Genomic DNA, 13,877 nt, shown 5'->3' on the forward strand with positions numbered 1-13,877 from the left:
AATGTCTTGATAATCTCTCTAAAATGTTTCATATTTGTTTTCCACGACTTCGTTATTACGATCTCCTTTTTATGGTTTCTGTAAACAATTTCAGAAAACAAACCGTTACAATTATGATGACATAATTTGGTAGAACAGTGACTACTAAAAATTAGAATCGTATTACTAATAAACAACTTGGCGTTTATTTACATGGATAAAGTCTGCCGCTTTAGATAGATTTGTTGATATATTTAGTTACATATTGCCATATATCCCACATGTCGTGGCAAAGTGGCGGTTAGTCGATCAGTTTACTGGTTGTTTTTGGGCATCTAGTATAACCCTGTGCCGATTTTTGAGATACGAAAATGTTACCTGGACCAGGCAGATCCCGTAAGACCCTAAGCTAAAAAAACTAATTACTAAGGATATAAAGACGAAGTTCTCAAGTCCCTTTATACCTACTGCCTGTATTGTCCTCAGTTGAAGAATCATCCTCGTACGAATTGATAAGCAAATTGCTGAAGGAAAGAATTGAAAAATAGCGTTCATTAACTAAACGTTGTAGGAAACCAGTCCTGTTTGTCCGTAACATGCTTGCAAATTTACTACTAGCCCTTTTATAACAGGGTAATAAAATTCTCGATTCATTAAGCAACGTAAAAAGGACCGTGGATTATTGTTTTAGGTCTCGGTTTCAGCTGTGGTAAACAATAACAGTGTATTCTCACACCCACTCGGCCGCCATTTTCAAATAAGACCAGTTTATGGGTGATGTGAAGACGGAACGATTCAAAAGCAATAACGTATGTGGTCTAACCATAGACCCTCCACACAGGAAACGGCCGAAGAAATGTTTTTAGTACACTTATTGGATTCTGGGAACAGGTTGAAAAATCAATGCGTGTTTTATGCACAAGTGCTTTCTGCTTTTGGCTTCTTTCCGCCCTCTAAACGCCTTTAGAGACCCGAAACCCCACAAGAAAAATCCGGTCGACAACAAAGTGCGAGTCTGAAAAAGCTCCGATCTTAGATTAGACAAATTTATCGGTAGTTCACATAGGATGTTGGCTCTGGAATTTTTCTGCCACATTAGGCCCACACATCGAAATGTTTCTGTGAGAAAAAGTAGCGCGAAATCCATTCATACAAGCTCCATTCAGACATTTCAAGCCCTTTTTATTAGAAACATATCAATGGTAGTTGGATGTGAATGTTGTACGAGTAATCTAATCTCTGGCTCAACCTTACCTAAATACTTCTAACCTTCTTGATTTACGGCTACCATACTTTGACAGAAAAAGTGATTATTAACAAACCATACATCCTTAGATATTGTAGGCAAAATCATAACAAATTATGTTCTAAACATGCCGGTATGATGGATTGTGACGAAAACCCACCCAAAAGTTACTAATCAAAAGAAGCGGCTTCTCACAAAAACTAACTGTCACTAAGCCAACCGAACGGGGCAAGTTTTATTGTGTGAGGGCCGAAAGCAGCATTTTTTACACCCTTTGGACGAGTTAGGTTAGTTCTTGTCTTCTAACCTTTGATTACTTCACAAAGCTTTTTTTGTACTCCTTGAGCTTAACGGTTAATATGCTAATCAGTTTTAGGAAAACATAGTTACAACCAAATTTTTACTGGAACAAGATACACGATTGTTCCAAAATAATTCTTGTGGGAGTCATATTCCATTTTGGCTAATAACTCCTACAAAAATTCTTTTATTTGCTTGTCATAAGCAAAATTTATTATTTTCAGGCCCAAAAACCAAATCTTTTATAAAAGGATAAATAAAAATAAAACTGCTATTGTGATCGGCGGATAGAGTTGACAGTCACCTGAATAATGGAAATCCACCGCCCGAATAGGGTGGGACTTTTTTTCTAAGAAAACAGGTAGATGTTAATATGATAATTTTGACAAGGTTTACCTAATATATGTAACAAAGGTTGGTTTAATATTTATAACAATTTATCAAAAAAGATCCGATCAAATTAGTTACAAGAACACTTTTAAGGGCATCGGTAAAGCAAATGCATTTTATGACAATCTTTTAACCCAAATTAAAAAAAAACTAGGCTAGATATTGCTATTTTTGAATTATTATATTTATGAAAGAAGACATTTGCTAGAATGTGTGAAAGTCAATATAATTTTAATAGTACGTCAATTAAAATATTTAGAAGCATTTTAACAAAATGCTAAAATTACCATAATTTTCAAGTCACTATTTTTCCTACCTGCAACACTTTTTTGGTGACAAAAATAACTTTCGCACATTCCCCAAACCTTTAGCTATTTAATTTAAAAAAAATCACGCAAATAAGTCAAAAATTAAAGTCGTAATTTGGGTTAAAAGATAGGACTAAAAAGTTGCCCGAATTTCGGAGCGAAAATCTTGCATCTTTGTTCCATATTACTCTAGGAGCATCGTCGCTTAAACAGTAATGTCTGCGTTAACACTGCCGTAGTTTTATCGACAGAAACAAAGAACGAACACTGTTTTTAATATATTTTTCTACACGTAGGCCAAGCATCGCGATCGAAAAACGTAAAGTCTTTACCGATCCCCTTAAGCATCAAAATCATTTAGGAAGAAATGTTGACCAACGCATTTTCAGCAGAAATGGTCCAATGGAAATGGAATGTGCAATATGGTGGCAATTCCGGTTATACCGGAAGTTGCTTATTAACTGTGTATTATTCTATGTGTTTTTGGATTCTAGGTATATTTTGATTCAACCAAACCAAACTGTTTGGTGGTGAAAGGTTTTAGATCTGTCTAGTGTGAAAAGTATTTTAATCAACAACGTTTTAGTAAAAAAAATGTAATATTTAGAGATTTTGCGATCCTCCTTAGTTTGACACTTTTTTACAAACATTGCCTGGGACTTAACTAAAATAGCAATGGCATATAGTAGTAAACTATGCATTAGACTCCCAGGCGATAATCTTAAATTAACTTCTGTTAGTTTTCTTTACACAACACCCTTGGCGGGTGAGGACTAAAAATAGTCCCCTTTTTACCCTGACGGTTATTCCCCTAATAAAAATCAAAACATTTGGAGCAAACGGATGTCTGTCGGCATTTCCAGATTTAACTCAACACCTGGACTGTCTAGTCCAGATTTGGCAGACATCGATAAAAGTTAGTTTTTTCCCACGCTTCTGCTATTTTACACGCATTCCAGGGGTGTTGAGTGATAAAGGCCGTCAAATTGTACTACTACTAATTGTTTTAAATAATTTTTCTAACAAGTGTTTAGGCGGCATTTCAAGTCAAAGGTTCCAGCTGAACTACTTAAATATTTACTCGAAAAATGTCAGTAAGCAGGTACTCATAAGCGATTTTGAATGAGAATGAACTTTCTTTGCGATACAAAGGTTTGACAGTTTAAGAAGTGGATTAGGATGTTCGTGGAATTATGAAATTCTGTTGAGAATGCTGAAGTCTTCATAGACCAACTGACAACTACACAAACCAGGGTCGACGTACTTGGTGTATGCTCTTCTGATTGTCGCAGTCGACTCTATTTGCTTTCTAGTTAACTTTTAAAGTAACAGTACCACTTTTCTGCATCTGCATATTTTCTTAAACTCTACACGAAACCAGTCTTATTTCCATTTCTGACATAACACGCAGGCCAAGTCGAAGATCTTTTCTCCTTACGGAAAACACTTGAATGGTGCAGCAAGATGGGTACGCCCTTGAATATTTAAACGTGCATCTAACTTGAGAAACAAGTTTCCTAGGCGAACGACCTGGTACTATCGATTCTTCTCGTTTTATTGCTACAGAACCCAGCATCTAGTTTAAATAAGCTTACATAAAGGGCACGATAAAACACTCGACTACAAACACAGTCTCACAGTACCACCTACTATACTAACTACAATCTCCATAGCTTATCTGTTAAACCCCCGTTAATCCTAACTTTGTAAAGAGTAAGTCGGTTGCATAACACAAACATTCCCCAGTACCACAGATAAGCCTAAATGATGGTACTGCAAGTACCTCTGCGGTAAACGTAAGTACACATAAGCCAACAAGGTTTGTTAGACTCTTAAGTGAAGTTCATCGTTCTTTGTGTCGGTTACGAAGAAAAGCAACCACGCCTTCCTTGCTTCGCCTCATCATAATTTTCTTCACTCGAGGATGCTGCACTGGACACTTGCATTGGTTACGTTTACCTCTATGCTTGTTTCGTCTTTTATCTAAAATCTTTACAGAACGAATTTTTTACAAAAACTTGTATGGACAACTTAGATGTGGTCAAGTCATACTAAATGATGTTTGGGAAAATATTTGTTTACAAATTTGTATAGTTACCACACCAACGTTTCATGTTTTACTCTTCAATTCAACACTACTCTTGAAGTAGTTTACCATAGTTAATACAGGACCATTAAGTAAAACAGTGTAAACCCACTCAATCCGTTGCAATGTTTTCCCATATAATTTAAGTGTTCGGATATAGTAATTTTTCCCAAAAGCTCAGTATCACACTTCGTGGTGTGTCGGAATAAGTACCTTGTAACAAGATCGATCATGGAATTGATGGTGATTGTGTAAATTATATGCGGTTCCTCGTAAATTTAAAGGGCGTATAGGAAATTAAATCAATCGAAGTCATAAATAATCGCGAAGAATTACATAACGGAAAGGCCCATTTGTTGGCACCAAAGCGATTCACTTGTCTTGGCAACCACCCGCATAGCTAGACGGTTTTAAATGCCTGGGAACCTCGGTCAGCTGAGCTGACTACAAAGAATCTCCGAGGCGGGAATCTGTTTAGTTTTTTGACCCATCTTGTAAAGAACTTGTCCCCGGGGTTGCCAAATCTTCTGTCACATAAGGGAGGTTATCTTGTAAGGGCGTTAATTAAGGGAGTGATTAACAGTTTGTGTTTCGGGCTATCAGAGAGTCAGTAACAAAATTAGAGATAAGAAGTTAAATATGAGTAGAAGGGTGGTGTCATGGGAACCAAATTTAGTGGAATAACGGCAACCGTGTTGGGTTTCAGCAAACATAATTCAAGGCAACGTCTTCTGCGAAGCTGGGTCATATCTGATAATCATTAGTTAATATTGTTGTTTCGTGCAGGTCCAGATTGGTCCTTTTAATTTCTTTTTAGGGTGGCACTGTTCAATTCCCTTCAAAAATTAATTTGCAGCGCTTGCATTGCATATCAACCATAGCCGTTCTTTGAAGATCTTGCCCTCATAGGAATGTCAGTCTATCACCGGAAACTACACGAAGCCGCTGTAGAATTTTTAAGAGTTCGGTTTAACCGCGAATCAGAATATTCCAGGCCTTGAAGACCTTGAGCACGTCAGCATCAGCGGGTGGTTTTATAGCCTTGCACTGCAATTTTTCATAGCTTCAGACAACTTAAATAGATACCGCTGAAACTCTATTTATAGGTCATTCTTGCCCATGAAAAAGCCCTTAATTATTTTAAAAATGTGTTTTAAATCATTTAAAACATAATACGTTTTGCCACTCAGGAGGTCGGGTCTCAATATTGCCAGCATCAATTATCTAATCTCGACGGTTAGAAAGCAAGCTATAGATTAGAAGAAATCCCACCATTTCGCTTTGTCTACCACATTTGTGCGGGAATCTCCACTCATTGGCGTAACAATAACAATTTTCTAGCTTTTTGTCAATTTTAAAACTTAAATAATTGACATATAACACAAAGAAGATATTGGCGTCAGACGAAGACTGGAATCATATGGTTCAGAAGAAACAGAACCGTTTTGTGTATACACAACAAGTGTACCGACCTTATTTACAGTTTTCAGAAATCAGCTGATTGACGGGTTTTTGTAGAGCCCTTTAAACAGTCCCTTTAAATCGTCCCTTTAAATTTTCCCATGTGTCAGGTAGTGGGAGGATAGAAATGGGCAAACAAAAAGACGAAGAATTCGTAAAAATCACTGGCGTAGCGCTTGGTTCTCAACAATCAAGTTTTTTAAGGTACTTTTTCAACTACCTGTTATAATACACTATCTGAATCAAAGTGTGGGTTTGATTAATGATGTTCGAACAGAATGATCAGCATTTTTGACTGAAGTAATCTAAAAATGTCAAGGATAAATTAAAATTGTAGGTACGTCTTTGAGGTACCATCTGATTTGAAAAACTAAGGGCGCTAAAAATTCGGTACGGTACCTTCGACGACTTAGAGAGGGAATTCCTTAAAAGCAGGTACTTTTCGGAAATGGCTTTGTGCATTTATCCAAAAAAAGGTTTTAATTACGTGAGAGTATGTAGTTTTGGGCATGTAATTTTTGGAACACCGCACACGGAGTTGGCGAAACCACACATTTTCGGTTGTTTCGAAGCGTCTTTTTCTTCCTTTCTTCAAAGAATTCTTCAGCATACTTTATCTTCGGCACAGCAAGTATATACGTGATATGAAAAGCAAACTTCGACGACGATGTCACGATTTTTAACGGTCGTCCTTGAAAAACAGCTGATTTAAAGTTCTCTCAATGTGACTTAAGCCCAAACCAGATAAGCAACATATGCGATAAAAATGTTTCATTGTGGGAACTGCTTTACTTAAGAAGAATAATTCGAGTTTGCTTTTTATAATACCAGCTGATCGTTGATAAAATCACCTTATTGCTGTTTGCTTACTTGAATAAAACCTAATTGATATGCTAAAGCGAATTTTTGTACCACCGAATTCTTCTAAATGGTTACCATATAACATGATTTCAAACCGGATTTCTAACACTCAACTACCAAAGAAATCTTCCATTCATAACAGTCTTCGATGTTAACATTTGGTTTGATTCTGACTGTATATTTATCTCAATGAGGACACTATTTATTCATGAGAGATATCTTTGGATTTCCTGTGTACCAGATCAGAATTTTTTCTATGATAACAAAGCAGAGGTTTTGCGTTATCTTTGCCTATAGGGATTTGGTACCTAACTGACTTTTGTACCTTTTGCCATTCAAAATAGATAGATTCACATTCATTTTAGTTTTAATATTTATTGTAATTTAATCTTCTTAGTGAAAAAAGGGCGGTAAAAAGGTAATGAAAGCTCTACTATTATTCACAACATATTAATCTGCAAACTTCTGGCCCAAAAATGTTGCTACAAGGCAGTACTAAGAAGTAATTTTCTGCAATTTTTTAGTAACTAAATAATATAATATAAACAAAATGCCCCCTAATTCCTAACGTACTGGTTCGGAAACCGCAAATTACTTCCACTTAAGGAGGAATTTGCGCTCTGAATATGCTAAACACGCAACATTTCATTTAACGAATTAGTTTGTTTTTAAAAAACGTACAATTACATAATTTGTCGATTTATGAATGGATTCTGGACTCATTGATATGTCGTCCCGGATCAAGGATTATTGAATCAAATCTATAAGCTGCTAGAACGTCTCTAAACAAGTTGTTAAATAAATACGTCCCGTGGAATATCTAATAGTTACACAAGCATTTACCGGCCATTTACATGTTTTCTTAGATGTTTAAATAACGAAGTAAAATATATGGCATTTCCGTCTATCGGATTTTCTCAAGCCCACAACACAGGTGAATTACTGTTTCTGGTACTAGACACAAATATAATCTAACAGGCGCCAGGTAGGCTTTTTTGGGGTACCACCCGCAAAATTGCAGTTTTGATAAAATGTGCATTTTTCCAATTTTAGAATGGTCGTAGTCGTTTTGTTTAAACTCCTATCAATTAGGCTTGAAAAATATTACAAAATGAGCCAAAACTGGTATCTCTAGCTCTTCACGTTTCCGAGATATTAAATTTCAAAAAGTAGAGGATTTTTTGTGCTGATTTTACCTGTGTATAAATTTGCCCTTTGATGTACATATGTTTTTGAAAAAGTAGACAATCTGCAGAACTTTGAAATTCAACAAAATATCTTCACCAGCTCGTCGACAGACAAAATAAAGATCGATAATTTACATTAAGAATTTGGAACCAGAAAAAGCAGTTTGGGCTCCGGTTAACCCGAACACCGAAGGACATTCTCACTTGTTTATTTCCGTTTAAATAACACTCGAAAACGTGTTAGGAAACATGCACCAATAAATATACATCATAATATCCTTTTGCAAAAATTCAGTAAAAAAACTTAGATGGCAAACAGTAGGTTGTTGTGGAAAAGAGTACAGGAACCATTAATTCTTTTAAATTGGTTTTTTTTATACAAAGCCAGCTGGTAATTTCTCAGAATGTGCAGTACCATTAGCATTTTTTAGCCATTTTGGCTATAATCAAATTTGTTACATTTATGACAACTTAAAGAAGTTTGTAATTTTGAACAAAACTAATATAATATCCCACACATAAAAAAATTAGGTTTTACCATTTGGAAAGTTTAAAAATATAATATTTTTCAAAATTCAACCAAAAATCATACTTGCTGACGTTATTTACTTGATTTAAATTTTTTTGGTTGGTCTTTTTATTTATGAAATTAAAACAATCATTGGAGATTCTTATTAAAACATCCTGCATTTATGACTATAAAGAGTATAATGTGAGCTACAACACTCAGTTGTATCATTTGACATGAATATTTAGATAACTGACTGGATAACTAAACTGGAACAAAGTATTCTTATTAATCCCTTTTCCTGTTGCCATTACATCAATATTTAAAAGCAAAAAAAAAGTTGACAGTATAGTTCAAGTTGGATAAAGGCTTTATTAACGGAAATTTATATTTATAGCAGTGGTTCCTTAGTTAGGTAATTCCGAGTAGTCCGAAGCATTCAATGTAAATTTTATTAGGATCGCGGTCCTAAAAGTGCCTTTTGACCCAGCAGAGCACAGCTCGGCGTCTTTAAACTGTTGATAGAGATCAAGATTTAAGACCAAGTGAATGTAAGCAACAATGGCTGGTTTTTTAAACGTTTTTGAGGCATTTTTAGGTGCGGCTGTTTACGCCCTTGTATAAAAAAAGACGACGGAAACAGTAAAAAAAAACAACCAGAGATCCGTATGACGGGGTCATAAAGTCATTAAGATCCGGCGACACTATTTCTTGAATGAACACTATCTAAAATGTAAGAGACTTTCGAAGAAGTCGAATTATAGAACGTAAAAGCGTTGGCCATTAAATCTGAATTTAAAAAAAAAACCAAGTCCATTTATTATTCAGGTGAATTCTTCTTACATCATGACGGCCATTGAGCCAGATTTTCCCGCCAAAACAAACGCGGCATTCCCTCAGGCAGTACCTGTATTCGATATTAAGTCATGGTCGTACCCAATATTTTTTTAACACATTCTGACCGAGTGATTAACAGGTTTTCTGCTTTGCGGTATTGCAGGTTACATTCAGTTTTCCGTTGCCAACTTAGCACTTGATGGTACCACGTTAAAGCATCACTACTAACACAAGAATTTGTGCTCCAGACGGTGAACGCCACTGCAGCGTTATACCTGAAACTGAAGATGATTCGTTAGAAATCAAGTCACGGTGGTTCTCAAATGAAAGTAAAATCTAAGCGCCTCATCGGACATTTAAATGACCAAAAATAAGTCTGTAGGTACCTCCAGAACCTTACTTATATTTAAGATTGAGCCACCAAGCTAAAAAAAACCGGTTGGACAATCTGCGCATGCATCTCAGATTTATCAAAACAAAAACAAAAAATGTCTTTGCTTGAAAAACTTAAAACGTAACACATCTGGGGAGCAGACTATCCAAACTAACGCATATGGTACTCGAGTACTGCACACGATATTATAATAGGGGACAAGGGTAATGCACTTTCAACTACCAGACTGCATATTGATTGTTGAGGGGGTGAAATTGCACCGACAACGCCTTTTCTCTTTGCACTATATAGAGCCATGTACATGGGCCCTCTTTTTTTGTGTTTAGCACGTGCAACGTATTATTTGTGCGGTATGGTGTAGGCTGGAGTGGTACCACTAAACCATTTTCACGGTTATTGTATTGATGTTGATCAATTTTAAAACATTCATTATAATGTTACTCTTTCGATATAGAACTAGCAGGATTAAGAGGTTGTTAATGAAAAATTGTAAAAACAGAACAAAGTCAGAAAAAACTCAGGGACTCTACTACAGTGTTGCTATCAAATTGGATACTTCAATACAACTTTTAAAAAAACACAGATAATTCAATACAAAATTGTTAGTTTCCAAAATAGAGCGAGATCTCACTCGTTTGAGCTTAAATATTTTATTTTGCTCTTATTTGCCGAATTAAGTATAGAGAATTTTGCAAGAAATATTTATAATTACTTTGCACCTAGTGCTAAACGGCAATGTAATTTCAAAAAATATCTACAGTTTTTTTCTTCAAAAATTTATTAATTTTACTTAAAACAATTCTTGTTTTGCCCCATGGAAGTGCTGCTGAAATATTTTCACTTTTGAATATTATAAAAACCAAATATAACAAATTAAATACAAGAACCTTTGAAGGATGGGAACCATAACTTAATAAATGTTGGCAATTTTTTTTTACATAATTATACGAAACAATATCCTCTACCACACATTATTCAAACATATGTTTAAGTTAACTTAATTTTATGATAATAAACGGTTTTGACTATATTTATGATGTTTGAAGTTACTAATAAATAAATATGACATATTTAATAACTTACTATTTATCTAAGTTTATTTTAAGATGTTTTTTCTAAATTCTACTAGATGCTATCCACCAGATTAAGTGGAACCGTGCTAAACTTATCATATTAACCTTCACTATTCAACTTTTGACTAATTCTGGAAAATCTTTGATAAACTTGTGAAAACCAGCATACATGGTACCACTCTTTTCCTGCACTATATCGAATTACTTATCAAAGCTGTGGCTTACTGTATGTGTGTATATCAAATTGTAACTTCCTTATAACGAGATTGATAAAATGTGTATGTGCAGCATAATTTGATCGTTTCAAAAGTCTGGAACTGTGCATTTATTGGGTTCCACAAAGACTTTTTTCACTTGCATAACTGCACGCGTGACAATAAAAGAAACGGAAACACGCATAAGAAAAGGGCCGCAATACGTAATTATGCACGTGGATGATTCAATGCAGTCTCCTGCGACTTCCTTCGGATAAATATCCGGCTAAACACACGTTCGGCCCTTTGAGCTGCAAGTCTGAAGCTCCGAGGAATTTTCTTTACAGTAGTAAATTTATAGAATGTTTTTTTTTTATGTAGAACCAGTAGGGTGACGTCAGTAACTGCCCTTCTTGAAAGACAAAGGGACACGTCAATTGAGTACAAAGCGAGTCCACTTGCACCACACGCATCCGGCGGAACTTTGGTTCTTAAACTTTGACACAATAAGAACGTTAGGTAGTACCAAATCAAAACGGCCACGTTCTTTTGAACTACACCTTCCGTCATTTCCTATGTTTTTAAATCAACCACCAGTGGGTAACCACACAGGTTGTACCTTAACCTGAACGAATATGAATTGATTTCAGCTACCACAAGTAACATTAACAACCCTTTATGTGAGGGTGGCAACTTAATTTAGCGAGCAGAAGTCGAAATCATTTCCGGCTTATGATTTGTCAATGCTCTTTAGAAAAAATCAAGTATCAACGCTTTCTGCGAAATTGCCTGGGCAATTCAATTGTAGCTTTTCTCATGTTGGTGTCAAGTATTTAGGTCTTTATATTTCTGACATTCAAGGAAGACCGGAAATTGTGAAAACATCTTTACAAAGGTGTACCATGTTGGTTCATTGATGTTTAAGTACCTTTAAAGCGACGTGGTTTTTCGCTATAGTAGGGCAGAAAATGTCCTTTTACTAGCACTTTGAATGGCTGTTAAGGACCTCACGCAATGCTATTCTTGTCGTTTTTTTTCGCTCTTTACTACGAAGTGTGAAACGCTAGACATTTTTTTCTAAAAGGATGCAGCTTTAAAACCATTAAAAAATATGACATAATTTAAATGCTTTTTCCGCTATTAAATCCATGTGTGTTTTGCTCAGACTTAACACCGTATAATATAAATCACCACCCAAAGCAGAAATGACGGTTTTAATAGTTTGGGACTTTTTTAGACGGTATCAAGACAAGATGGACCACTTCAACCACCAAAGATTTTTTAAAAAATGAAGTAGTTAAACTTGTACACCTAACGGCGTAACCAAGCCACCCTACCACTTCTAATTGTTGAAATAATTAGTCCCTATTCAGGCGGGGATGAATGCGACAATTTAACGGGGCACGTGGTGGATAGGGGGTGCACGTACGAAATCGAGGGGTGTGTGTGTGTGTGTGCGCGGCCTTTAGCAATACCAGACATTGTTGACCGTTAGACGCATGCCAGGTGTTATTTTGCATGAAGACGTTCTTCTTAAGATTCCTTAAGAATCTTTGAACCGTTAATGGGGTTGAGAGCAAATCGATAACACCCTGCAGGGTTCTTTGCATAATTCACATTGTTTAGTTTTGAATGCAAGATCATAATGGCTGTTTTTGGTTAAACCTTTCACAGAAATTTACTTCTACATCAAAAATGTGTGTTACTTTTAGACTTAATATTAAATAACAAAAATCAATCAGTTTTAGTAAAACATTAAACGTTAAAAGTCACTACACAGGGTGGTGGAACACTCTACTATATATTTTCTGATGAGTTGATTCTTTCTTCTGATTCCATAAATATATAATAAGTTGACATCAACTGAAATACTAATGTCGTTTAGCAAAACGTTATAAAATTTGCGTTTTTAACCAGAAGAGGTATGAAACGTGGACAACATTCAGCATCTTTGTGGGATATGACATTATAATTTATATTGGTGATAAACAAAAATAAGTTTTAGAGACAATTTTTGGTTAGTTAACACTAGAACTTAACAATGAAATAGTTGTCAAGTCAAGTATTCATGGTTATTAATGCATACTTTACTAATTCAACTAATTTTCTTATTTCCTTAGAGGACTAATAGTTGTCGTTAATATTTGATCTTTGGTTCGTATAGAAATTCACATGGGTTTCGTTACACTATAATGCATTAGATCATGAATTAAAAATATCTTTATCAAAAAAACTGCCAAATATTCCCACAAGCAAACACTTTCGATATGTAGATTTTCGCTTAATAATTAAACTGTGGTTTTTAGAAAATAAAGCTGATAACGGTTTGTCTCACGTGTTATCAGCTTCAAAATAACGGACATAAAAGAACGTCCTTTTGGTAACTAAATATTTTTTCAAATACAGTAAAAAAAGACATATGTTTTGTTGTTTAATGCTAATATACTTCTAGTATATTTGTTATTCCTATATAAACGTAATGTCAAAAGCTTGTACACAAAGAGGGCATTGTAATCCTTGGTAAGTTACATTTTTTGAGAAGTAAGGCGGCTAACAGTTGGTTTAAAGGTGAGATAAGCGTCTTAACGGAACTGACGCCTTGCGCTAGTTGAATTGAACAATAAAAGTAAAATATTTATTCAGATTATGATAAGCCTGCTGGTTTTCGTGAATGCCCAAGGTAAAATAGAAATGAATCATACCGACTATTTATCGATCACCGATTAAATGAAACATGTGCAGATTTCCCATGGCATAAGGGCGCATTCAGAAGGGATAACGTATCAGGTTTATATGGTCCGTTATCCCATATATACGACGTTGAGTGTACAGGGTTTAGGCGACGCCATATGCCCGTTTCATGTCGATGCGTCGTTGTTCCGGACCCACATAATGTATATAGACAAACCCGCGTCGGTTAGGAAAACAAACGAACCAAATAATTCCGTTTTACCCTGAAAAACTCGATAACAGTCAGACTATAACGTAAAAAAGCAACGTTATTGCGCAGCAGATCATTAAGATCCAACGCATAAATTACAACAACCACATTT

The sequence above is a fragment of the Ips typographus genome, linkage group LG16 (genome assembly GCF_016097725.1).
Source record: "Ips typographus isolate SLU linkage group LG16, UJ_Ityp_2.0, whole genome shotgun sequence".
Taxonomy (NCBI): domain Eukaryota; kingdom Metazoa; phylum Arthropoda; class Insecta; order Coleoptera; family Curculionidae; genus Ips; species Ips typographus.